This window comes from Plectropomus leopardus, chromosome 19, assembly GCF_026936395.1.
Source record: "Plectropomus leopardus strain MGB_pleo_1.0 chromosome 19, ASM2693639v1, whole genome shotgun sequence".
NCBI classification, from domain to species: Eukaryota; Metazoa; Chordata; class Actinopteri; order Perciformes; family Serranidae; genus Plectropomus; species Plectropomus leopardus.
In genome coordinates this window covers 12,269,058-12,294,901 of record NC_142194.1, presented here as the reverse complement: position 1 = coordinate 12,294,901, position 25,844 = coordinate 12,269,058, and the positions used below count along the sequence as shown (strand labels likewise).

Here is a 25,844-nt window from a genome sequence, read left to right as displayed (position 1 = left end):
AACTCATAGTTAATATTTATATAATTGTTTGTATTTTATTGAGGCTTTAAGCTAGGCATAATAAAGGGCATGGCTGCTTGGAGTGAAAGATGGGTACTGTCCTTTGACAAGTCCACACTGTTGGTGATGTAACGTAACCATGGCCTGACCCAATTTTCACAAAGTACGGGTGCACCTGAGCTGTTGCCAATTTAATATATTTTCAGTTTATAAATGCTAATTGTAAAGTTTTCGTCATCTAAAAAAGTCTTGTCCAGCGTTAGGTTGTACTAAAATACCCTTTAGGGAACCATAAAGAAAATTTTGTTTTGATAGTTTGCAACCTGTTTTTTGTTAGTAAAAATTAGTATTTGTGTTATAACAGCGAACCATCGCTGTAAATGCATCGTGCTAAGTTAGCAGTCAGCGTTAAGGTTATCCCCACCCTCTCATCCAAATATGGTCACTTCTGGGTCTGAAAAAACAAGATGGCCACGGATGAAATTGCCAAACTTGAGGCTGCACAATAGGAGTCCACAAACCAATGGCTAACGTCACGAAGGCTCCATCCATTATTTCATACAGTCTGTTTGAGACACACTGGAGCCATTATTGCTCTGAAACTGGTTTTCAGAGCAAAAAAACATAAGAACAGAATAAATGTTTTATATAACATACATTTCCATATTCCATGTCGTGTTTATAGGGTTTTTGAAGATGTGTTTACAATTCTTAATTTATGTGAAACGAGCCTAGATTAGTAATTATGGTATGTAGTCAAACACACAAATCATGATTAATTAGCAACATTAGAGCACTAATCTTGAATTATGGGTCCAAATTTATGTGGTAAAAAAACAAGTATTGGGACTTTAGCCAAGAATGTCATGTCTTTAAAATGAAGGTAAAAAGCCTTATATTTACGACCATGCTCCTCCGTGCCATTCATTATAGTTTCCTATCTCGACAGGCAATCTGTACTGAGAAGCATCCAGTCCATTACACACATATGAGGCCCATCACTCCTGCAGTATTGACAAATTCATCAGGCATTTTTCTCTCTGCTCCCTGAGCAGAATTTAGATTTGACTGCCATTCCCAACCCAGAATGGCCTTGTTAGAATACAAACATGACTTCTCCACTGAGGAGCTAGTTGGGAGCTCTTACAGTGACGAGCCATTACCTGTCAGCGGTTGGAGCACGGCCTCGAGTTTACACTGATTTGTCAAGTACAACACAGCCTCGAGTGGAAATGCATCCAGCATTACTTGAGGCATAAAAAGACATGACTGCTTTTTTATCATACGCAGAAAATGAAAGCTTAAAGTGCAATCTTTGTGGCCAGTGTAAAAGAGATGTTGCAATTCAAAATGGTCCAATTTTGATAGTTCAATAATTGTTTAAATCTGCACATTTTTTGTCCACTTGGGGGCAGCAAAAACAAACTGTGAACACAACACTGACATATCATCACCTTTTAAATTGTTATGGCAAACCTGCAAAGTTGTGAGCTGGTGAACCAAAACAGGAAGCTGAGAGACGCTTTGGCTCACAGCAAATACACACATTTATATCATTACATTCATTCAAGCGCCACCATCCGGGCATGAAAAATGAAGCCGACTCAAAAGTACCAAAAAACTGCAGTTCCTCTAATGGCCATTTGAGCCTGGCTCCAAAAGAGCCAGTTCCCATAGACCCCCATTATAAAATGACCAACTTTATACCAGAAAACATATTTACAGCCTGGTACAAAAGTGATTTTTGTCTCTGTAGCCAATTTAATCATACGTGACAACTAAATAAGGTTGGATTTTTATATAGCTCACCTGTGTACATTAAAGCCAGAAGCTATGCATAGTTAAGGGCGTGGCCACTTTAAATGGCAGCGTTTAAATGGCGTCACTACAGTTATGGTTACATGTACATAATTAAGCTGTTCATGAGGCTCAGCCCTGTTATGAGCAGTTTTGGGATAAGAGTTTACATGAGCACAGAGAAACTGAGTTATTCATTTTCCTTGTATACATCACAGTTTCTTTCAGAGTACTACAGCTAGCATTATCAGGTTTGTGGTGTGGTGGTGTTTACTTGCTCAAACATTAACAGGATACTCCAAAAACCTGATCATAAACGAGTCGTTCATGTCCACAAAAACACAACTTAGTGAAATCCACACTTTGTTCCTCCACAGTTCCACCCTCTCGTTCAAATATGGTCACTTTTGACAAAACTCTAAGATGGCATTGACCAAAATGCTTAACTTGAAGCTTCAAAACAGGAGTCCTAAAAGCAATGGGTGACAGCAATGGCTGTGTCCCTTATTTTACACAGTCTGAGGAACCATTATTACTATAAAACCATTGATTAGAGCCGCTTTACATCATTTATGAAACAAATTTAACAATCATTTACGAATTGCAGCTTCTCAAATATAAATTAAATGCTGCTTTACTCTTACTTATATTATTTTATAATGACTTTAATTGGACTTTTGACCATGTTTTGGACAAAACAAGCTATTTCAAGACATCCCCCTTGGTCTCAGAGAACTCTTTTCTGACATTTTACAAACTAATAATTCATCAAAAAGACAAAGAAAATAGTTTTTTTTTCTCTTAAATAATTGTAAAAAGAATATGTAATATATTTTACTATTGGTCTGACAAAACCAATAACTTAAAGGCAATGTTTTAATGGACATTTTTCAGCATTTTTTAAGTAGTGAATTGAAAAATAAAAAAATCAATACGTTCATCAATTATTAAAATAATCGGTAGTTATTGCCCTATTTTGAAGTACCTGAATTCATGGAAGAGTTGGCAACATGAGACCCAATTTCAGTTGCAGTACATTATCTGTTCATCACTGTCAGAAATCAAGGCTGCCTTATTCCTTGTCACATACAGTAGTAGAGAAGCCCGGACTGACACCGAGTGGAATCGATTCTGACAAGTGATAAAAAAGTGTTTTGGCATGTTACGGGCCTTGTAGGCTGGCCTTAGTACCCCACGGTCACAGGTTGAGGACATCCGACCTGAAATGCATGCAAACTAATGGCCAGCATGACTGACATTTCCACCGATGAGCCGAAAGTGTTCGCCCGTTGTCAGCAGGAGTTTATCAATAGGCACGTCTGCATATGCAGTCGTCTATCGATCCATCCATCTCTGTCCGCCTGTCTCTGCATCACTGTAGCTGTCTGTTGTCATTCGGTGGATTGGCTGTGAGCTGAGATGGCTGCAGGAGCCTCAATTTGCAATCCTTCCACCTTGAGAAAAGGATTTAGAATAGCGGCGGCGGCGTTTCATGACATCATGTCAAAGTCTCATCTGACCTTGCTGTTTTGGACGCAGAAAGTCAGATTTAAGCTTTTTATTGAGCAGTCACCGTCGCATTTGTGAGGTGCATTTGTGTTGTCTGCATGCATCACGGTTAAAGAGATAATTCTGGATTTTTGAAGTGGGGCTGTATGAAATACTTATGTATAGTCAGTATATTACATACAGTAGCTGGTGGTCGGCACACTCACAAGTTGTGTAAACAGACGAGGCACGAACCCCCCCAGGGGCTGATATCAAAATGCATTATAGCCAAAAAGCCCTACCTAAACATTGGATGCTGTATTTGGAGTATTTTCACAGCTTTACCTCACCGTCACAGTCTTTTCCTTTGGCACTACATTTTTCATTCGTTGCCGGTCAGCTGTTTGGATCATAAAGTGCTGTTAGCGGCTGTTACGCGATCCTACTGACACAAAACTTCACATTGAAAACACTCAATACAGCATCCACTTTGATGGATATCATATTTTTTAGGTAGGCCTTTTTTTCAAGTGGCTAAAACACGTTTTGATATCAACCTCTCTACACAGTATGGTAATGCTGAGCTGTGCAGTACGAACCCTGTGTTTTTGCAAACGAGGAGCGTGCCAACCGCAAACTACTGTACGTTATACACTGACTATACGTAAGTATGTCATGCAGCCCCACTTGAGAAATACCAAATTATCCCTTCAACTTCTTAATGGATGCAATCATGGATCAAGTCGTAAACGCACAAATAGACTAAAAACTTGTTTATATAAAATAGTTATATAGAAATAGCTATATTTTTATATATTTTTTATATTTAGTACTGTAAATATTTTTTATAATATCGCTTGTAGTTTTGTACCTAAAATTTTAGATTATAATGTTCATTATTTCAATTTAAATTTGCATGAAGGTTTTATTTTTTCTATCTAGTATGCACTACTGGGGTTGGCACAGTTGCAGTTTTGCTTGCATAACAATAATAATGTTCTCGAGTCTTGAATCTTAAGCTCTCGTTTGCACTATTCACCCATGGAGACTGACTCTCTGTACCGAGTGTTTTGGTAACAAGGCCCCAGGTTAATTGTGGTGAGTACCAGAGGCCTTGCCCCTCCAGATAACGCAGAGCTTTAGAGCGGCGAGATGCTTTGTGATTAGAGAAAGGGACCACATAGGTGACTGAGGTGAGGATAAAGAAGCCAGATCAGGTCTCTGGGGAGAGACAGGCGCGAGTCTATGGGGAATTGAGGTAAACAAGATTGTACCTGTGAGGGAGATAGAAACTGCTGCCCCCAGGTCATTACTGCCCTTAGAGCAGGAAGCAGAGAGCACACACACATCTTATCAATGTCCAGGGGATAATAGGGTTACTATTGTGCCCTAAACTGTCAGCCAGTCAAAGCAATCTTTCATGATGAGCAGACGTTCAGGACTAAGTGAAAATTGAGTTAATGAAACGGCAGCATTAATGCAACGGAGGAGCCAGATAATAACTTCATCCCATTTGGCTAATCAGTGTTATTCAGCGCACATATATGTAAATCACTCACAGAAATGAATTGGAATGACAGGTTCATTGCCAATATATTATTATTACACCTATAGCGTTAAACCTGGCTCGGGCCATGGCTCCCATGGCAGTGAATTTAGCTGATTAAATCACTGGGTGCACACAGCAGCGGTGACACGAAAACAACAATTAATAAGCCAACCCCCAGTGCACAGCGGCTCCATTTTAACCAGGCTGCTAATAACATTACATGGCAAAAATATCCTAATCAGACAGGTGAAAAGGGATTTGGAAGCAATTTGATTTTCTTCCTCCTTAGCGTGTATAGCCAGCTGCTTTATTTGTAGGAATATTTAAATATTTTGCTTGATATTGTGTTATAACTTGTGCTAAAGAGGCTGATAAGGTTTGTACTGTTTATCTTGACAGTTTTCTCTCTCTATCTCGCTCCCTCCCTCCTGGAAACCATCCCTCCCCACACACGCATGCACAATCACTCACAAAGAATGCACATTAAAAAGGATTTGTTCCCCAAAGAAGGTCGGCATTTGTAAGGCTACTGACAGATTTAAGTGTCAATTAAGTTGATGTACAGTGGGCACATTATCATACAAGGTTGTCAGCCGTGGCCATTTGAGGGAAACAAATACCTGGAGCTTTACACCTTCCACGGCTTGAACTTTGTATGGACCCACAGTTGCAATGAATGTCACAGTCAATCATTTATCCAGTTGGCAAGCTTTCCGGTGGGGAGTGTGAGATCAAGTCATTTTATACAAATAATAACCAGAAGGAAAAAAAATCAGGATTCCAAAATGCTTTGTCATGTTCAGCGAGGTCCCATCCCTGGCCTGTTCAGAGGTCTTAAACTCATTACTGGGAGGGGGGAAATTATACCTCTGCACAAGGATGATGGATGACAAGTTTAATTTGTGTCCAGGGACTGAAGGTGAATGGTGACAGAGGTATTTATCTTGAGAATGGAGGTCGGGGTCAGGCGAGGCTGGGTGCCTTAAGGCACGAGACATTGACAAATTTATCCAGTGGACCCCATTGCTTGGGCCTTTTCTTTGTTTTGAATCCTTGCCACTCGCTAAGTGACCCACATCGCTCATGCTGCCAATGTGTGAAGAATGCCCTGCCATGCCGGGCATCCCACCTCTGCTGATGCTTGTAGTTCATTCTTCTGTGAGGCCCAAATCTGTGACTCGTTTTGAACCATGTTTGTTTGGAGGTATTCGGGAATTGTTGGATTCTGGGTCACTGGGTTAATTTGATTTCTCAAAGTTACAGAGAGCTTCAGAAATATTTTAAATGACAACGTTTTGCTGTTCTTGGTCTGGGCTGATCCGGTGCCATGCAAGTTCCTCTCTATAGATGCTTTTAACATGTGTTTTTCTCTTTTTTAAAAATCAAATTAATGGTGACTATTCTCCTGCATCATCCTCAGTGGTGTTCACTGAGGCAGAGGACTGTGTTTACATGTGTCTGTATGGGGATCCACTGTAGAGAGGAGGGGGTGAGCGACAGAGACCTCTAGTGGAGATCAAACAAGCCCTATGAAGGCTGACAAGGAGTCTATTACACTCTTGGACATCTTATAATGTTACTTCAGTCACTATGAGCAAATATTTTTTAAGCTAACATAATGATATGTTTATATAACTGAAAAAAAGAAAAGAACTATGCAGCTCAATTATTTAATTCACTGTATGCTGTGGAGTGCTGCTATAATGTTGTGCACAATACATGCCAATCAGTGTCTTAATTAGTCTTTTGTTTTTGTTTGTACATTTTCTACAAGGGCATCAAACTTTTCTTTGCATTGTGAAGTACAATGAATTGGCACAATAATAGACTGGAAATGTTTGAACTGTCAACATGATTATGAATGAATAATCAAATTAATTGCAGTGTGACTGTGAGTACATTATTACGTGTTTTCACGTCATTAAGTTTTTAGTTTTTAACAGATTTTGTTAAGCACACTTGTCATTGGCTCAAACTCAGGGTTAACATGGATGTACTGTGTGTAAAAAATATAATTTACAAATAAACTGAAGTATTTAGGGACTAAAATCAACTAATTTCATTATAGCAGAGATTTATTGAAGCTTATTTTTATTTAATTGTAGACATTTGCATTTAAAATACCCCATTTCAGTAGTCCGTTTCTATTTTACAATGAAACTTTCAGCAGTGACACTTAAATGTCACTTCACTTTTGGTTTCATAATGTTGCTTTTCATGTTGTTGGGGTAATTTAAAGTCATCGTCCCTTTCACCTTTCCACTTTCACCCAGTCACATGAATGATGCCTCTCTTAAAGTGGAAACAAAACTTTTAACTTCTAACCCCCTAGTGTTTTGCTGGCACCGCTGTAGCAAAGATATCGGGATCACTGTTCAATATCCTTAGAGCCAAGCAACTACCAACTGGATACTTTCTACAGCCACTTGGGTTTTTCCACTGTCCAGCATTTCCACTACTGAGGATAGAATAAACGTATATTGATTCTCATTAGTAACTGGGGATAGTTTCCGATAGCTATTGTGGAAAATAAAAGCACAATCATCTTCCTGTGTTGGTTGTTCAGTGGTTTACACTCTTCCTTTGTGCCATAAATCAAACCTTCATTTTTTCGGGAGATAGTACCCAGTGGCAGACTGGGTACTATCTTTTTTTTACTATTATTCTATAGCCATTACATGTGCAATCAACGTATTTCATAACAAGTTAGAGCAAAAAAAGAAAAAAAAGCCTATTATCTTACTAAGATCAACAACTGCTACAAATTTAGCCAGTTAGCTCATGTTAGCTCATTTTAGCTGGAGCAGCATAATGTCAAAGTAATTCTGAATCAACAAATTAGTGACAGTACAGCACGGACACAGAAATTAATCTACTTTAACAAGGCTCTCTGTGTCTGAGCTGGACTGAAGGGATTTTTGGTCAACATTAAGCTAACTAGCTGCTAACAGTGGCTCTTCAAATTGATGCAACGAAGCCTAGCTACTCAGTCAGCTAGTTTGCTAGATAGCATGTTTAGCCTCATTAAGCTAAATAAAAGAAGATGTCACTGTATCTGTGTTTATTAACATTAGCAGCTTGTAGTTTGTTGATCATAATTAGGCCTACTTTAGCGTTGTTGTTGCTCTAGCTAACAGGAGCTAACTGGCTAAATTTTGTAGCAGTTGTTGAGCTTGCTAGCTTCAGAGACGCTAGACGCATGTGATTGTCTTAATGGTGAGAGGGTGGTGATAAAATACTATTATGAAAAGTGTCAACATCAAATAAAAACACCCTCCCCAAAAATGCCTGTTATAATCTCTAAATAATAATCTAAATAATCTCTAATATAGCAAAAATAGGCCCCATGAAATAGGCCCATTATTTCACAATAATAGTAGATTATATCTTGATAATGTATTGGTTCATTTATTTGTTTTACAAAATATATTAATCTGATTATTCATTTCATAATTTCTAATTTATGTGTTAATAGTTAACTGTAATGCTGCATGGCTAAAGAGATAATAGTTAATGTATTCAGCCGTGGTAGATTTGTATTCCAGCACATTGTGTCTGTCGTTTTGTGTTTTGCTAAAGAGTCTCATTTTCCAATTAGGACAATGTATCAGTGATTGATACAATGTGAAGCAGTCATTTGTTTGTGCTTTGGAAGAAGTTTTCAGAGCCTTTACAATCGCTAACCACTTTACCACGCGTCATCCATCATTTTGTCAACACCCTAATGTTTTGGACCTATACAACCTCGGCCTGGAGAGGAAAGTAACACAGACAAAGCAGTCGGTTGCTTTCACAACATGCCAAATTTTCAACCTATCTTGTACCTCCCTCCTTTTGTCCGTGACCACCATCTTGAGAGGATTTGTGAATTTTGAATGGCAGGAAGTGCATTATAGCCTGAACAATATGTGTCTGGAGTTCACAGTGTTACTTAAGTCACCATTCAATAGAGAGGCTGATAGATATTTACTCATACCTCTTTTGTACCAATGACAGACAACTTCAAGCAACATGAGTAATATTAAATCGGCATTATGTCATAATGTTTGATACACTTACAACAGTAATGAGAGCTGATGATATTGACTTTATGAAGCTGCGTAATCAGCAGTTAAGGCATATTATGCTTCTAAAATGTATTTCCTGTTCCCTGAAAGAGGAGTATTGATTTACTGTCTGAAATAGTGATGTGAAAGTTGATTTAACTGTTACATTGAAGACTTCAAACAGAACACAAGACCAGTATGTTACTCTTCAAGCAATTACAATAATACATTTATACTTGGTTATGAAGCTGGTTGAAGGTTTTTTTTCTTCAAAAACAGTACCAGCGAAAGCTTAAAAAGGGAATAATGTAATTAAAAAAATATAGAATGACTCACTGTGTCATGTAAATTGACTGTTCAAAGTTTTTGAAGGGTGCCAGGACAGATCTATTCAAACTAAAACACTCCTGAGCCCTTTGTATCCATTAACAATCCTGGGCATTAATATGCTTTCAGACAGCCCTGGATAATGCTACAAGCCTTTTCATCATGACTTATATTTACTTTAACCGGTCCCCCCTTAAGTGCTGTTTTTAACAATGCAGGCACTATGAATCATTTACAATACAGGAATACCTTAAAGGAATCATTTGCTTTAGAGACGTTTGTGGTTGGTTTGATGCTGACGAAAGGCATTATCTCCTGACTGACAGATTCTCGGGCTCCCCCAATGCAATATTTATTATATGTCACATAGCTGCGCATTAGGCCAAGAATGGGCCATTGTTTCTATGTTAGGGACAAGGGGCTGACAATGGCTGAGCAGAGGCAGGTCAGGGATAGTTAGGCCAAAGCAAATATAAACCTATAGCCACTGCACAATGCATGAAATAAGGTGTGGTTACTTAGGGTTTCTTTGAAACGCATAAAAAAATAAATGAAAGCAGATTATTAATGATCTGCATCCAGTGGTAGAAGAAACCGCCTTCACTTGACCCAGTTGTACATGAAAAAAGTTGATTAATTGATAAGATGATCAAAAAGACAGTAACCCACCATGCTGGACAATCAATGGTTTTGTTAATTTATCAATCAATATTTATTAATGATTTCTTGCTTTTCTCTGTTTTACATACTTATAAACTGAAAGAAACTGACAAAACAAGCAAGCTGAAGACCTAACCGTAAAGATTGTTATTTTACTTGAACCATATTTCCCCATGTTTTTGTGGCTAAGTGACTGATGAAGACAACCGTTTTTAAAATTGACCCAACAGTGAGTAAGACAGGCTGCAATGTAACGTAAATGGGTAATTCTGCACTATGAATTTACATTTTTACAAAAAGGTATTTCTCTGTAGGGATCCTTCCCATAATGTTGTCACACACTTAGAATAACAATCTGAGGCTGTCAGTGGCAAAAACAAGCACTTTCATGGGACTTTCATTGAAAGTGTACAAATGCCCCAATTGGTTTCATTGCAACCTGTTTCGCGGTTCCTGTCTGCGGCGGTCTCTCTCAATACTGGACCTATTTAGAAAATTGTTTTTGTCATTTAGACACAAAAACATGGGAAAATGGGTTTTCCAAGTTACCCTTTATATTATGATTGCACTTTTTCACTGTTAGCTGAAATTATATTACTAAATTTTTATTTGATTGATTTAAAAAAAAAAAATAGATAGATTCACTGAGTAAGAAATTAATTCAAACTAATAAAAATGAAAACTAAATGTACATTTAAATACATAAATATTAACAAAATGGATGCAGGTACAAGTACAAGTAATCATTATGCACGGTGACCCCTTTGAGGTAGTTTTAACTGTTCGATTTATGACAGTACATTATATTTATATTATTAGCACATATTTTAACTGTAAAACAAACAAATAAAACACAAAATAACTTAAGCTGTCAAGTGAATGTAGTTGAGTTAAAAGTACAAAATGTAAAAGTATTAAGCATAAAATGGAAAAACTTAAAGTGCTTAAGTACAATACTTGTAAAAATCAACTCAACTATTTTTTCTCAACAGTGGCTGAACCAAAGAAAAGTCTTTTGTTAATATACAAAGCAAGAACAGAAGAGGTACATTGGATATATATAACAGTATAGTTTTGTAAATTACCTAGTTTATCTTTTTAGCTGTCTGGACAACTCATTTGCATAATCTCACTTGCTCAATTTGCTTGTTTCCAGCTCGTTTCCCTCGTTGTATTTTTCCTACAGTGCGTGCCTCTTATATAGCCATAGTTTTGATCCTCACAGGCAAAGTGAAACAATATTAACTTGGCTCAGATATCTTCGCAGAAATACAAAATGACATGAGAGCAGACCGGCTGTGGGACTGGTCTTGCGTTCTTGCTCAGGCAAATGATCCCTGTAACTCCTTGCGTTCTCCCCGGCCTGAGTAATTGAGATGTGTAATAACTGTGACAGAGGGCATTATCTGACCCATTTTCCTTTTCTTCTCACATTGCTTTGTTTATACATGCCTTCCTGTCATAATCCCTCACAAATCTCCAAAGTAAAAGCCCTTTGAAGAAATTGCCTCTCGTAGCGTGATATCCCGTGTAAAGGAGTTCTTTTTAATGACCAGGATCTGACCTCATTTCATATGCATAAGCCTACATCAAAGTAGACAGCATCCGTCCAGTCTGCGCAGCGTTCCTCCACTTGACAGTGTTTCACATTGGGGCGACAAAGCACATACACGGAGCTTGTAATTGCTTAATTAGTTTCAGGCCGTGCAGTTTTACCTTGGCTCGACCTTGTATGAGGAGGACCACTGCTCCCCTCAAAGAAACGTATGATTTGATTGATTTACATTACCTTCTTCTCTTTCATCAGTCATTATTGGAGTTTAAAGGGCACCTCTGACAGAACTGACATCTGTGTCTTTGTTTGGTCAGTGGATTGTAAATACAAAGTGCTTTTGGAAACCTGCCCTGCAAAGAGAAACTACAATTCCAACAGTTTATGAAATCTGAATTAAGGGTCAAATCTGCTTCTTAAATCTGAATTGTTTTTGACCTTGTCCTGTCTCATTTTTCCTATTACTGTGAGGATAAATGCAATTTGGTCCTTGCTGAGAGACTGAACTGGAGCTGCAGCAGCATAAGAAGCTAAAATATTTGTGATTCTACTTAATCATTAAGCCAAAGTCAGCTCATAAATAGTTACTTTTACTGTATGTGCAGCATTATGCTGCAACCAAAGATGAGCTGGCAGGGAGGTGAGGACGATGCACAAGTAATAAGAAATGCAAATATATTACCACCTTCATACACTAACAAAATGTTTCAAAGTTTTATCATTGACTTCAGTGACAACTACTCATCACTTTGAAATATTTTATGTATATAGTACTCAGTCAGGAGAGTTAACAAGTTGTCCCTCTAAGTTAACATGTGCTTGTATTACATCATAAGTTGCAGATACCAGGTGTAGACGATAAGTATAATGTATGCACATTATTTATTTTTGCTATATTCGCATTAGCCTTGCTCTAATGAGCCATGCTAGCTGCTCCAGCCCTTTTTCATTCCCAAGTCATCATACTGCCACTTTGCCGTGCTCATCAGCATGTTAAATGTGTTCCAAATGCACCCTTCAGCATCATATAAGATGCACCAGACTTTAATGGACTCTAATGTGAACTATCTGCAATGATACTTAGCGCTAAAAAGATGTAGTATAAAGAGCAAAAGGTCTGCATATGGTGGGAGGTGGATGAGGAAGTGGATGGGTCAAACAAAACCGGACTTTCATTAAGGAAATTACAGTTCCCATGTTGTGTGAAACCAAAAGTCAGTGATATTTTAATGTAACGTTATGCAATTCTCGCGTGATTTATTTATGTGAGGTTACAAAGATCACCCAAAATTTGATCTTTTTTCACATCTACCCAAATATTTTTGTTGCCTAAATCTAATCGCAACTTTTTCACAACATAAACCATGTGTTTCAACGTGCTTCAGGTGTGCCTCAAAGACATGCTAGATGTTGCCCTTTGCGTTGCTATGAGATGCAGAGGGGGTGTGACAAAGTGTCAGTATTTGATGACCAGGGAACGAGAAAAGGCCCCCTGCTCTTTGAGGTTGCACTTAAGACACAGGGTGCTTTAAGCTTAATGGTAACATGCTCGTGTTTAGAGGATAAACTGTGTACCATGCTAACAACTTCTAATTAGCAGAAATCTTTATGAACAGCTAAAGCTGATGGGAATGTAATTAGTTTTGCAGGAGTTTGTTCTAAAAGCAAAGTAAGGGACAAATAACATTTTGACCTGTTTATGGTGCTTGATGAATCCAGGTTGAAACTGGATTTGAACTGGAACTTGCTACCACAACCAAACCCAAACTAGAAATGCAGTGTTGGCTTTATAGTTCCCTAAGAAGTCCTGCATTTAAAAAAAATAAATAAAAAGGTACAGTGGCCTTGTGCAGTCGAACAGGCGTCTGCTGTACATACTGTAGTTTTGACTGTTGTTGCTACAGTAAGTCACCCTGTAAATTTATATTTTGTGTATCTCTTCTTAGAACAAACTGAGAGGTTGGACAAGGTTAATATAAAGCAGTCTAACACTCTGCACTGTAACAAGCTGTAGTGAACAGAAATAAGTCAGATCTTATTTGTAAATACCTTCAATCATTGAGACAAAGTTTAGACAGTTATATAAATGAGACTCCCATCTGAACACATGTCTTGGATTGGCAGCTTTTCAGGCTCTATCTGACCTATAATGCTGTGAGCACCACCTGCCAGCTCTGCAGGCACATTTTTCAGCTATTTGAAGTTAGTTATTGACCTCACTCTGCTCTCTCTGTTCAAACAACAAGCCCACAGTTCAGCACCTCTGCCAGGTACTCAGTCTTTGTGGCAGCTCTTTGATGCTTTATCTAAACACCCGTGTTTATCTGCCTGAACCTCGATGAGATCATCAGGACAGCGTGTCCAGTTGTTTTGCTTATGATAACAGCTGGGTGTTAGCCATGTTCACAGCCAAACGCCAACTACATCATCATCTTCATTCTCTCTTTACTGTCTCAGCAGCACATAGTGTATCTGACTACAGTAAGATTTATCTTTGTCGTTACTGGCAGTAAAAGATTTTCCTTTCTTTGTTCTCACTGACGTTAAACTGCTTACATTATTTTTCCTGTGAAACAACTATGTAAAACTGTTCTCACAAACTAAATATCACATGCACAACAGTTTACACAAGTTTAAATAGAGCTGTGTGATCTCATTTGTTGAAGCTATTTGTTGTTTTCTGTCCTTACAGGGAATTCTGCAAAATTTGCACAGGGGAATGTGATCAAAGTGACATTTTGGCTTTCTGGAAAAAAAAAAGTTTTGAGGGCACAGATCTTAATATTTCATTATTTAATCTTGACTTCATGTCATCTTTGAAATTCATTCCTACCAGATGTTGCTTGTGGCACACAAAGTGATGACTGTCATTTCAACAGTACTTGTGTATACAACCAACTGCTAACAGTCTCAGGGCTTTGAAGGCAGTTTTAACTATATTTTTCATAATGTTTTCTGATCATTACTGCACTTTTCTACCATCAGTTCATGTAATCATCCTCACTGCCTGTACAGTAAATGTGATTGAGCTTGTCTGTGTGTGTCAGTGACCTGTCCTGAGTGTAAAGCACTAGCACCTAGCAGCAATAAAAAAAAAAAAGCAATGCATCAAGCTTTTCTTTTTAAAACGTGGACATTTCAACAAGGTGCAGGGCACCTTGCCTTTTGGCAACATTCAAAAAGAACACGAATTTATCCCGCTGACTTCCAGCAAATGCTCTCAATAAAATAGTCACAAAGCAGACTCCAAAAACAAGGTTATTAAATGAAGGCTGGGACACAGTCTTTGATCTCATAGAAGCTATGAGTTATGGCACATGCGCAATGTACCTTGAGCTGCGATGTTGGAGGATTACAGTACACAACACTAGAAATAAACGGATGGTGTCCACTCGGGTGCTCTTTGGGTTCATTCAGCCTGAAGGAACATTTTGGGTAGGCTCAGATGGATGGTCTTATGTTCTTTTATTTAAGGTCTTTGCAGTAATTAGAGAACTGAAAGTCTCACCCATATCTTTATTTTTCATGTAAAATATATTCCAAACAAAGGCCAACTATGGCTGCACCAGTGAATTAATCAATCATCTCCATCTTCTATAATATTGCTCCAAGTATTGAGCATTTTGGCAACTGCAGACCAGATTTAACTGTTCATGTGTTGTACATCAATTATATGATGTAATATGAAACTGTTATGACACCATTTTCTATTAAACTATAGTGCATTACAATTCTTCTCTGGTAAAAATGGCAGTAATGTTTTTTTGCCTCCACGCCGGCAATAGCCTTGGCCTGAGGCATTTTGTTTTTGGGTTGTCTATCTGTCCGTCCATCCAGTCCATTTTTCTGAGCACGATATCTCAGGAACACACTAAGATAATTTCTTTTCCAATTAGGCACAAATGTTCATTTGGACACAGGAATGAAGTGATTAGAGTTTGGTGGTCAAAGGTCAAAGTTGAAAGAAAATTTCTTCAAATGTGGCAAAAGCTTTGGGGCGTGGAGGGCAAGGTCACAATGACCTTGCAGTCGTCTTCTGAACGCGATATCTCAACAACACCTTAAGGGAATATCATAACATTTGGTTTTGATATTCACTTAAGGTGTTGTTATGGTTATGGTTATGGTTATAGTTATGATAACATTTATCATAACCATAACTCAAGAACCTTGGGTGCCCTCCTCGAAACTTTGTCGAGTGTATATTTCGTCTGTGCTGCCGGGGAGAGGGTGTGTATTAACACTCATACATCACAGACATTGATGTAAATTGTAATTGCATCTTCACTGGTGTGCGGAGGCATACAGCCATATGGCGGTATATCTAGTTTTGGGCTGGTTTTAATGGAGTACATTTAAAAGATACACTTGAAAAAAAAACATGGATGAACTCTGTTTTAAAGTGTTCGTAAGTTTTTCAAGTATGTGGGCCCGGATTGACAGATTTCAGGCATTACATGGTAGATACTGACCGCACTGGTGGTCCAGCACTGAGCTCATTATTCAGGATATCACCCCATACACATGTAGAGCAGAACATCAGTACTTATTAAATCTTTCTCAAGGCGACACAATACCTGATGGAGTGTTTCCCCTTTAGTGAACGTGTGAAGGTTTAGCTCCACGCTGTAGCTCGGGCCTGAAATCTCTCCAGCTCTACCTAAAGTGCCAGAGGGAGGGGTGTACTGTATGTGCCGAGGTCACGGTTAGGTCACCGTTCCCAAAAAACAAGTGCAATTAGCGCAATGACTCAACTTGTTCGCATAATTCACACAGAACTGCAGCTCGTAAAGCCGACTGTTAAACTTTAAAGCACATGCGATTACTCATAATTGCTCCAGAAATTGATTTATTAGCTCGGGTGTGAGCCTGTGTGAGCCGGGTGCCATCTGACCTCCAGCTGAATGAATAATCAACAGGCTCCCCGAGCAAGCAGATGTTTGAAAGTGTTGCTGTTTTATCAGGCCTGTAATGCGAACAGGCATGAAACCAGATTAAATTAAATGATGTGAGGACAGACAGCTGTGACACATTTGGACTTTCTCCCCCTTTTGTGCTAATAGCAGCTTATGTTTCCAAACATAAAAGACGTGCTGGTCTACCCAACACTGGTTTTAATGAATCCGCTAAAACGACATGTCGGGTGAAGCTGCTGAAATGTTGTAGCCTGAAATAAATCAGAAAAGTAAAATAAAAAAATGCAAACAGCTTTACAAACACCAGTAAATCTAAAGCTGTTTTTCCTCTGGCTGATGTTGCTCCACCGGCTGTTTTGTCACGGTAGTCTTCAGGGACGTGAACAATGATCCCTTAGCTTCAACCCCTTTTCTCTAATTGCTGTTTAATTTCTTGCTTTGCTCATGATTATAATATGTAGCCAGCTTAATGAAGCACAGATGAGTTGTTTTTGAACTCTGTGCACTCTCTCTTGTTAGCATGGAGGAGCATAAGGTTAGTTTATACAGTGAAATGCAGTACATGCTTTGTTTATTTTAGTAGCTTTCTTCTTTTAGAGTGTTTCAGGCAGCATGGAGCTTGAGTAATAATGCATACTGTAGCTGCAGAAAGCAGTCTGATGGCTCTTCTTATCTCTGAGTGTTTACAGTAAGCGATCCTTTCAGGTGGAGAATGGTTGGTTTGTATGTTGAAGTGGCCGCCGCTGTACGTTGTTGTGTCTGCCCCGAGGAAGCTGTCGACTCAAGTGCTTTTCTCCAAACCTGTCACACTTTTCAGGAACAATTAGAGAAAAGAAAGTAAATTGTTCCCAGGCACTTGGATTGCCATCCTCGCGACATCTGCCACCGCAGTGCGGATGATAGATTCCTCCTTCATTAGCCAGGGGTGTGGGATTACCCAGTGAGAACACATTAATCACCACTTTCTGTGGCAGCCTGAATGCACTGCGCTTTGTTAGAGAAAAACTTTTTTTTTCATGACGTGTCACTCTTCTCCTGTGACAGGCCACAATCAATCATCTTGATTGACAGCGCTGATAGGTTACACTGTTTACACAATGTGTAATGAAAGATCATGTTACCCACTATTGTTGTTACCGAGACAACTCTTTTGGGCTCGAGCTGAATAGAGTGGGTGCTTTGACTTCTACAAGCACACACTCGTTTGCTTTCCCTTTCTGTTTCCATAGCAGTCCTTTTCTTACTCTCTCTTGCTGTAGAAAAACACTTCAGACATGTGCAGAAATCTGTAGTCCTATGGGTAACTTTACATTTGGATTGCCAATGTAGATGTGTGATGTGTGTGATGTAGATTTTTTTGGAAATTGACTGAAACATTCAGTACATAGTGTATGGACAAAAAGTTCACACAGACAAAATATGTAATGAATTCTAAAATGTTTTTGCATGTTTTCTGTTCTGGCACCTCAGACTGCAGGAAAACTGTCAGTCCCCTTCAATACAGTAAGAAATGATTCATATTACTGTTTATTTATGACACTGCTGTGTTTTTTTTAAAAAAAAAACCATCCACAGAGCTTTTAGAAATTTGCAGACTAAACATATCGCTTTCCCTTAAAAAAGGTATTATGACTGAGAATTAATATTAAAATTTGTTTGTGCACTTTTTGATCCAGAAATACGTAATACATTAATATATACTGTATATATTTTTAGGAAATTAGTCACTGGCTGACATTTCAGTATTTAAGAAGCTGTACCAGGCAGAGTTTTAAAGGGATATTACTGGAATCATGTGAAATGATAAATAGCGCTCCAAAGTTCGGTTAAATTTTGGCGATGGTAAAACAGCATGGTCATTTCACAGGAGCCTTGACCTCTGACCTCAAGATATCTGAATGAAAATGTACCCATAAGTCTCCCATTTAGACATGTCCACTTTATGCTATTCCCGTGCATTTCTTTTTTTATTTCGTTTGATTCCTATCCAAGACAATCTGGTAAGAATTTCTTTACCTTGTCAATATGGACTTAAGAACTGTTTTGTAATGCAAAATAAGGGAATTGTAAACATGCGATTAAAAAATTTGATAAATCGCAAATTTTCCTTGATATTCTGCAATTAATTGCAACTGAAAAAATTCATTGTTTGACAACCCTGATTTTAAGACATTTGTAGAAATGACTGACATTTTTCTTGGGAAAGTAAAGATGACTATTTCTATCATTGGCTAATACAAATCAAGGTGTTTAATCACATTGATGAAAAAAAAAGGAAGGAAATTCTACAGTGCCTCAGAGGAAACTGTATGCAAAAATCAACATACACCATTGCCACAGATAATACTAATATCGAATTGGTTGGAAGGTGTCTATCAAAATCATGTAGCAGGATATCTTAAATAAAGATCCAGTCCATGATTAACCCTGGTACTAAATTATTGCAAAAGTTTTATTTAACTGCTGGTAACCAACAGAGCAACTTTCGCAGGAATAAATGAGGCCCTGCCTCTGATGCTGTATCCAGTTTTGCTTACACATCTTTGGTGGCCACGCATTAATATACAAACAAAAACAATGTGTTTGGCATTATGTTGTCCTTGGTAAATGTTGTCCAGCTACCTCAAAGTACAATAACGAAAAGCATGTGTCACTGTGAAATGAATTACTGTTAACTGTCTACAGTATTGATTACAAGTCATTTTGACACATTGTGTTGCAGAGATAAGGAACTGAAGGTTACATATCTCCTTCTGCAAGGTTGTTCGAACGATGAAGATGTTACTGTTCTTGTCAGACAGAATGTCGACCGTTTTTTCCAACTTTTGTGATGAAAGGACTCAAATGACCTTTAGTCTTTCTCTGCAGTGTTCAAGGCAAGGGCACATACTGAAGTGGGCTCGTTCTTGTCATAGTCCACTTCCACTTTCATGTGTTTTTCTGCCTCTCAGCATCACCTCTACATCAGCTCTGCAAAGGACATTCACCATACAGTACTAACACTGTTTTAATGAGAAATGTATTAAACTTTCAGGAGCTGTAATACCTAAAACACTCATACATCAGTTTAATGTGGACGGGTTGGTAATTGTGCTCTGGAGCAATCAATCAAGATCAGCCCGTGAGTTATAATTAGCCCTTTCAGATTGACGTATTGACCATTTTGTATCGAGTTCTTTATTATTGGAAGTTTCCCATCCACTATCTGTCTCTCACTCTTATCACTAATCTGGTTTGTTTACCTGGATGACTGCATATTTATAGATACACACAAAAACATAAAGTTTCTCACATGTAAACACAGATGCGAAGTGGCCTCCAAATGATACTCCTCTGGAGTCATGTTCGAGGTTTTGTGTCACTGCATATTTTTTTAGCAGCTCTGTGAATTTAAAACCACATGTTCATCATAGATATTGGTCAAATTTTTGTGGTTGTTGTGATTATATTATTTTTTTTGTAGCCCAAATTTCCAAACATATTGATATTTAATGGACAGCTGAGACAGATCACCGTTCATACTTGTGCCTATCATGCATCTCCAGCTGACCACTTGTGTTTGGATTTTGTTACTGCCCCACGCACAGTTATTACATCCACTCTTTTGCTAGCTGCTCTGTAGCAGCTCGCTACTCACATTAGCAGATGTGTCAGTACAGCTGGGGATCCCTCTGTCAACATTCAACACATCTCCTTCCATAGGGCAAAACGGTCATGCAACACTTCATCCAACTCGACATAAAATGGCCAAGCTACAACACTTATTAGCGCTCTGTCACCAAAATACCCACTATGTCTTACACTGATGACATGGTCCTTGTTGGAGACACATAAGGATGATGGCACCGTTAATACTACAAAAGATATGTGGTGAAATTCATCCCAGACCACCTCAGCAAGTGGTCTTAGTGATCGGAGTGGAAAAGTGTCTTGGTGGCCATTTAAACCTGTATTTAGGATCATCCAATTGTGATCAGATCAACCAAAATGCATGTTCATGCCAGTTCTAAACAGAGTGAACAATGAACTGATTCGAATATGATGTTTTAGAAGTCAAGGTCACTGTGGCGTTGTCTGTCTCATTCCTGTAAAGCTGATATAGTTTGCACAAACATGTAGACAGGGCCTAAGTAGCGACAGTAGTAAATCGACTTAGGCTTAGTGATAAACTGATCAGGGTTTAGTGGTCATAGGTCAATGTTGCTGTGACCTTGCGTTAGTCTCATTCTCCTAAACAAGATATCTCAAGAGGGCCCTCAGAGTATTTTCTCAAATTTGGTACAAACATACACTTGGACTGAGAGATGAACTGATTAGAATTTTTTGGCCGAAGTCACTGAGACCTCACAAAACATGATTTTGGCCATAACTCAAGGATTCGAATGCTAATTATGACAAGATTTTACACGAATGTCTTGTGTCGGATAAAATTATGAAGTGTACATATCCAAAAGGTCAAAGGTCAACTTTATTATTACATCATAATGTTCAGCAAAAACACTTTTTGGCCATTATTCAACATCATAACTCAGTAACAGAAGAACAGGTATTTGGTCAAATACTAAACTGGTGACACTATTCTTGGATGCTTACCTTCAAACTGTGCTGATTGAATAGATTTTGTCTGTTTTGCCAGGAGGTATGTTTGTATTGCACCCAAATTTAAACTAACTGCAACTTGACTGGTCTTTGGAGGCATACAATTACAAAGCAGTAATTCTTATTGCTTTTTTTTTTTCTTCCTTACTTTGCCCTCAGATAGTGGTTCTGATTTGGATTAGTTTTCTGTGGTAAACAGAGGAGATTGGTTAGATCAAATTTCTGGACTGTTTTTTTAATTGAAACAAGGACATATATTAATATTTGGCTATTTTTATTTTAGCTCTGAGCAGAACCAAAGATGTTTTTAAGCTTCAACAGTCGTGTTGAATGACTCAAGTGGAAATATGCCATCATTTGGCAACGGTGGACACATCTCTTCCTCCTGGGCATCAGAGATAAGCTGTATTATTTTACATCTCTTCTTGAGCGGCAGCAGTGTCTTTCCTTTTCTGGTATCAAGACTCTATTCAGAGAATTTTATACTCCCAATCATTTGATACAGTAAAGTACCTGTCTGACCCAAATGAAGGTGTGATACTTTATGTCCTTTCAGGTGTCAGACAGCTGTGGAGATTGGTTTGCAGAAATATGATGAGGGGACATAAACCAGCTGAACTCAATGTCCCTTTTTTTTTTTGCAAGGGAACTTTGTGTCCCATGGTTGTTTTTCAAGTGGAACATAAATCCACTTTTACATGAGACTATTATCTATTCTTGAACTAACTAAAATCTCATAGCCACACTACCCTTTTAGCAACTGATTCGCACAATGAAATGCAGAACCACTGATGAAAAAATTTTTAAAAAATGGTGCAGCTGTAATCGGTCCTCACACTGGACACAGACCAGCACCTTTATTGGTTTTGGCAGTTTTGGACAGGAACCTGACTTTGTCTCTCATGTTGCATTCAGCAAATCCACCGAGTTAGATTAGAGTCCTCACAGAAAGCGACAGTGACCAGAGGAGATAAAAGCTGCGGTACCGACTGAAATAAAGCCAGCTCATTCCCACCCACATAGCTGCAGGAAGAGACATCAATTCTTACCTGTCATCTTTACCCCAGTACACTGTCTCATTACGATTATCTCTCAAATACACACAGTGCATAAAAGCTCCAGTAAATCAGATCCTCTTCTTTTCTGGGCTTCAGGACTGTAATGAAACTCAATGATCCGTTATCGACATGGGGTACAATGTCAAGGAGTTTAGTTGAATTCTCTGCAGATACACAGACAGGATTATATGTATTTGGGAGTTTTGATTAAGCTCAAGATTATCACAGGCATACAGCTTTCTTAGCAGAGACCCCTCTCTGACTCCTCTTGGGTGGTCTCTTAAGGCCGACTTTCCTTGTGTGTCTGCCTCCCGCCTGACGGCCATTGTACAAAGCCGACAGAGCACAACAGCAAGACACACACTCCTGAGGAGAGAGCCACAAAACACACTCTGAAGCTTGAAGCTTTTGGCGTCTGCCTCACTCCTTTAAAGAGACTGTTAAATATGAGTCAGCTGTTGTGCTCGGGACTCCAACAACAGCTTTAATTCCTCTGCCTCCCCCTCCTTTGCTTAAAAGGGGGCTTTGTGCCTGTAGGGCCCCCATCAGTTACCTGCTGACAGGCCGAGCATGACTGATGAGCTGCCCGAGGCGTCCCAGTATACTTTGTCAGCTGCTCATAATTTATACATCTTATCTCCGTCAGAACAAAAGACAGAGCGCGGCTTTATGGAAATGAAAACAGAGACTTGTTTAGACTCCAGCATGTGGAGTGAAGTGAAGTGATCCTACTGATAGTTGTTTCTCTCTGTGAGCAAGATGAGCTGCCTCGTCTGGCTCTGAGCGCTCCACACCCATTCTGTCTGCCCACACCTTGACTCTGTGTGTGTGTGTGTGTGTGTGTGTGTGTGTGTGTGGTGACCCTTAGAGACCATGTGAGGGTTGTTCTGGTTGTGTGTCTGGCTCTAGGTGGCAGGTGAGGTGACAAAGACATTAAACACAGGTTTGTTTATACATGATCATATCAGTTGTTTAGTTTGTAAGTTCTCATGCACTACATTAAGTCAGAGTGCCGCTAGGCAATTCTTTTAATACTGACATTTGATCAAATTACATTACATTACTTTTGGCAACCTACTGTGCAGCTCTATGCAGCTTAGGTAGCTAGGTCTAGCTTAGCATAGAGACTGGGGGCAGGGAAAACAGCTAGTCTGGCTCTCTCAGTTAAAATAATACCTCAACCTACAACTTTAAATCTAACTTTTTTACACCTTTACGCCACTGACAGCTGTGGCAGGAGACATTATGTTTTTGGGTTGTCCGTCCGTCCTTCTCATTCTTGTAAACATGATCCCTCAGGAATGCCTGAAGGCCATCTCTTTCAATTTGGCACAAAGTCCCAAAAACTGCAGTTCTTTTAATGGCCACTTGAGGTTGACTCCAGAAGTCTGTGATTCCCCATAGACCCTCATGTTAAAATGCCCAACTTTACAGTAGAGATAAACATGTTTACAGCCTGGAACAGTATTTTAGATTATTCATTGTTCACTCTGTTTAGATTATTCAAAACTAATCAGTGCAGCTTTAATAACATTCAAAACCCGACAAATTGAATTGTCGTTTTCCAATTAAAATCTATATATTCTAGCAAAAGTAAACTACAATAAAGATGCAGATTTTTACAGAATGCATACACTGTTAATTCTTTGGGTATTTTGTTTTTGAAACAACATAAATCAACAGGAAATATCCCAAAATATGCATTAGCGATACCTGTGATGGTAGTCAATACATCATAATGAATGGGATATTGATGCGAACCATGTGGAAGACACTGCAGAGAGAGGTAATTTATCACTGCCAATGGAGCACTTCCCTGCAAAGGGTGGATTTTTCTCTCCGAATGCTGTGCTCTGGTCTGTGATATTGAGAGTGATTCATTCACTGACTCATCCTCAACTACTTTGTCAGATTCAAATTGTCCTGCCAACTCTTTTTGTTGTGCTTTTCTCATGGCCTTGAACAAAACGTGGGATATGCACTTAGTTGCGGCAATTGACACAGCTGCCAAAGCACGCTACTCAGCCTGCTTTTGTTTTGCTTTGTTTTTCGTAACTTGTCAGTAATGAGATACCCCTGGTGCAACTGTAATAGCTAGCCCTTGCTCTTATCAGTTTAATAAGTCTAAAAGAAACAGATAATCCTTAGCACTGGGTAGTTTCATGTCAGACACTCATTATTTCCTTCACGACACTCATTGTCTCTACTTTCATCGAACTTTTGCAAAATATGTTTTGCTTTGTGTAACTGAATTATCTGCCCTCCCTCACTCTAAGGTGAGAGTGAATAACAAAGACATCACTCTTGTAATAAGAGAGCGAGGCGATGAAGTGCATTATACTGCTTCCTTTTTTTTCCCCCTCCAACACTTCTTTTTGTATTTTATCTAAGACAGCTCATTATATGCTGCTGGAGTGTCCGTACAGTTTCCTGGTTCAGAAGTGTTACAAGCAAGCCAGCTGTAGCTATCAGGTAGAGGAATGAGCAGATATCTAAACTGTGCGGCTGATATCCATATCTTCGTGTGGATTCTGTTCGTTGCATTCGGAGCTGGCTGGGCAGTGGATCATTTGCACCCCAGTGACAAGTACATCATCATCCGCCTGTAACCTTAGCTCTGAGAGACGACGCGGGCTTTGTTCTCCGCCAGGCTCACTTGGGAATGTTTGGCAGTGTGCTGATAGATATGATTATCCTTAATGTCAGTGCATAGCACCATCCCTGATAACAGATTCTCTCAGTAGAATCCACCCAGCTTATCTCCCTGCTATGTTGTTAGGCAGCGGCTGCTTTTCTGTGTGGGGAGATGTGATGCAGGCTTCAGTTCATAATTCAAGACAAATGTTTACAGAATTTTTCTTGATAAGCAACAAGCCTTAAGCTGAATTATTTAGACCTTTTGACATATTGTAACCAGAATGATACACACATTTAGTTGATTTCAAAGTGAGATAGACAAGAGATTAAGTGTGTAAAACACACAGTTACAATGTCCAAAGCAAACAACGCCCACGCTACTGATCACCTGAAATGATTCAGTAGCTACTTAGGCCCTGTCTACATGTATACAGGTATTTTTTGTATACTAATATTTTTCCTCTACATATTGGCCTCTCTGCCACAGAGACATGAAATTTTAAGTCACTAAAACTGAGATTTTAAAAATGTAATCTACAATGAAGATTTTCAATCTCTGGTTGCTGGTTATGGAAAACAGAGTGTTAAGGAAACATAACCTCATTGTTGTTTGTGTAATGACCATCAGTTTTTACGTTTTGTTAGCAGTGCTTGGTCTAATGACTACTTGACAAACTTAGGCTTCATTGCCACTGCACAAAAAAAACACACCTCACACCTGCTAACATTTGGCTTTTTAATGCAATGAGAATGTGTACGAATGACATTCACACCCGGGTTAAATCACTCTGCAGTAGATACGTGTTTTTGTCACCTCGGGCCTAGATCGGGATTGAAAAGAACCCAACACCCGGATGAACACAGTAGTTTCAGCTCCTCCACCAGCCAGATGCAAAGATGCGCCACCACACTAATTACCGTCCGTCTCCTCCCAAGCTGCGCTCAAACATCACTCCAAGTTAGTCTACACCAAGTTTGAAAGAGAAACTGAATAAGTAAGAGATATAGAAAGAGAAGAAACCACTGAAAAGTTTTCCAAGACCACTGCTCCTACTGCTGTCTCCTGTTTACCTGTTCTCCTGCCTGTCCGTGACATCGCATGGACACACCAACAAAACAAACCACACACACAGACACACACCAGCTGACAGAAAGGCTGCAGTGGTGTGTTCACTGGCAGTGGTACTAAAATCAATCAATCCATATAACACCCAG

The 25,844-nt window shown here is 39.0% G+C and overlaps 1 long non-coding RNA gene across 3 annotated transcripts in view; it reads left to right on the top strand.

Moving 5' to 3' along the window:
• The window catches only part of LOC148186320 (uncharacterized), a 174,257-nt gene that overhangs the window by 124,597 nt on the left and 23,816 nt on the right, over positions 1 to 25,844 (top strand). The window contains exon 8 of one of the 3 annotated variants that reach the window (XR_015774951.1): positions 14,112 to 14,412. The exons of the other annotated variants lie outside the window; for them this stretch is intronic. This is a non-coding gene — a long non-coding RNA (uncharacterized LOC148186320). Of the gene's footprint in view, positions 1 to 14,111; positions 14,413 to 25,844 lie in introns of those variants that run through there. 3 annotated transcript variants of the gene reach the window in all.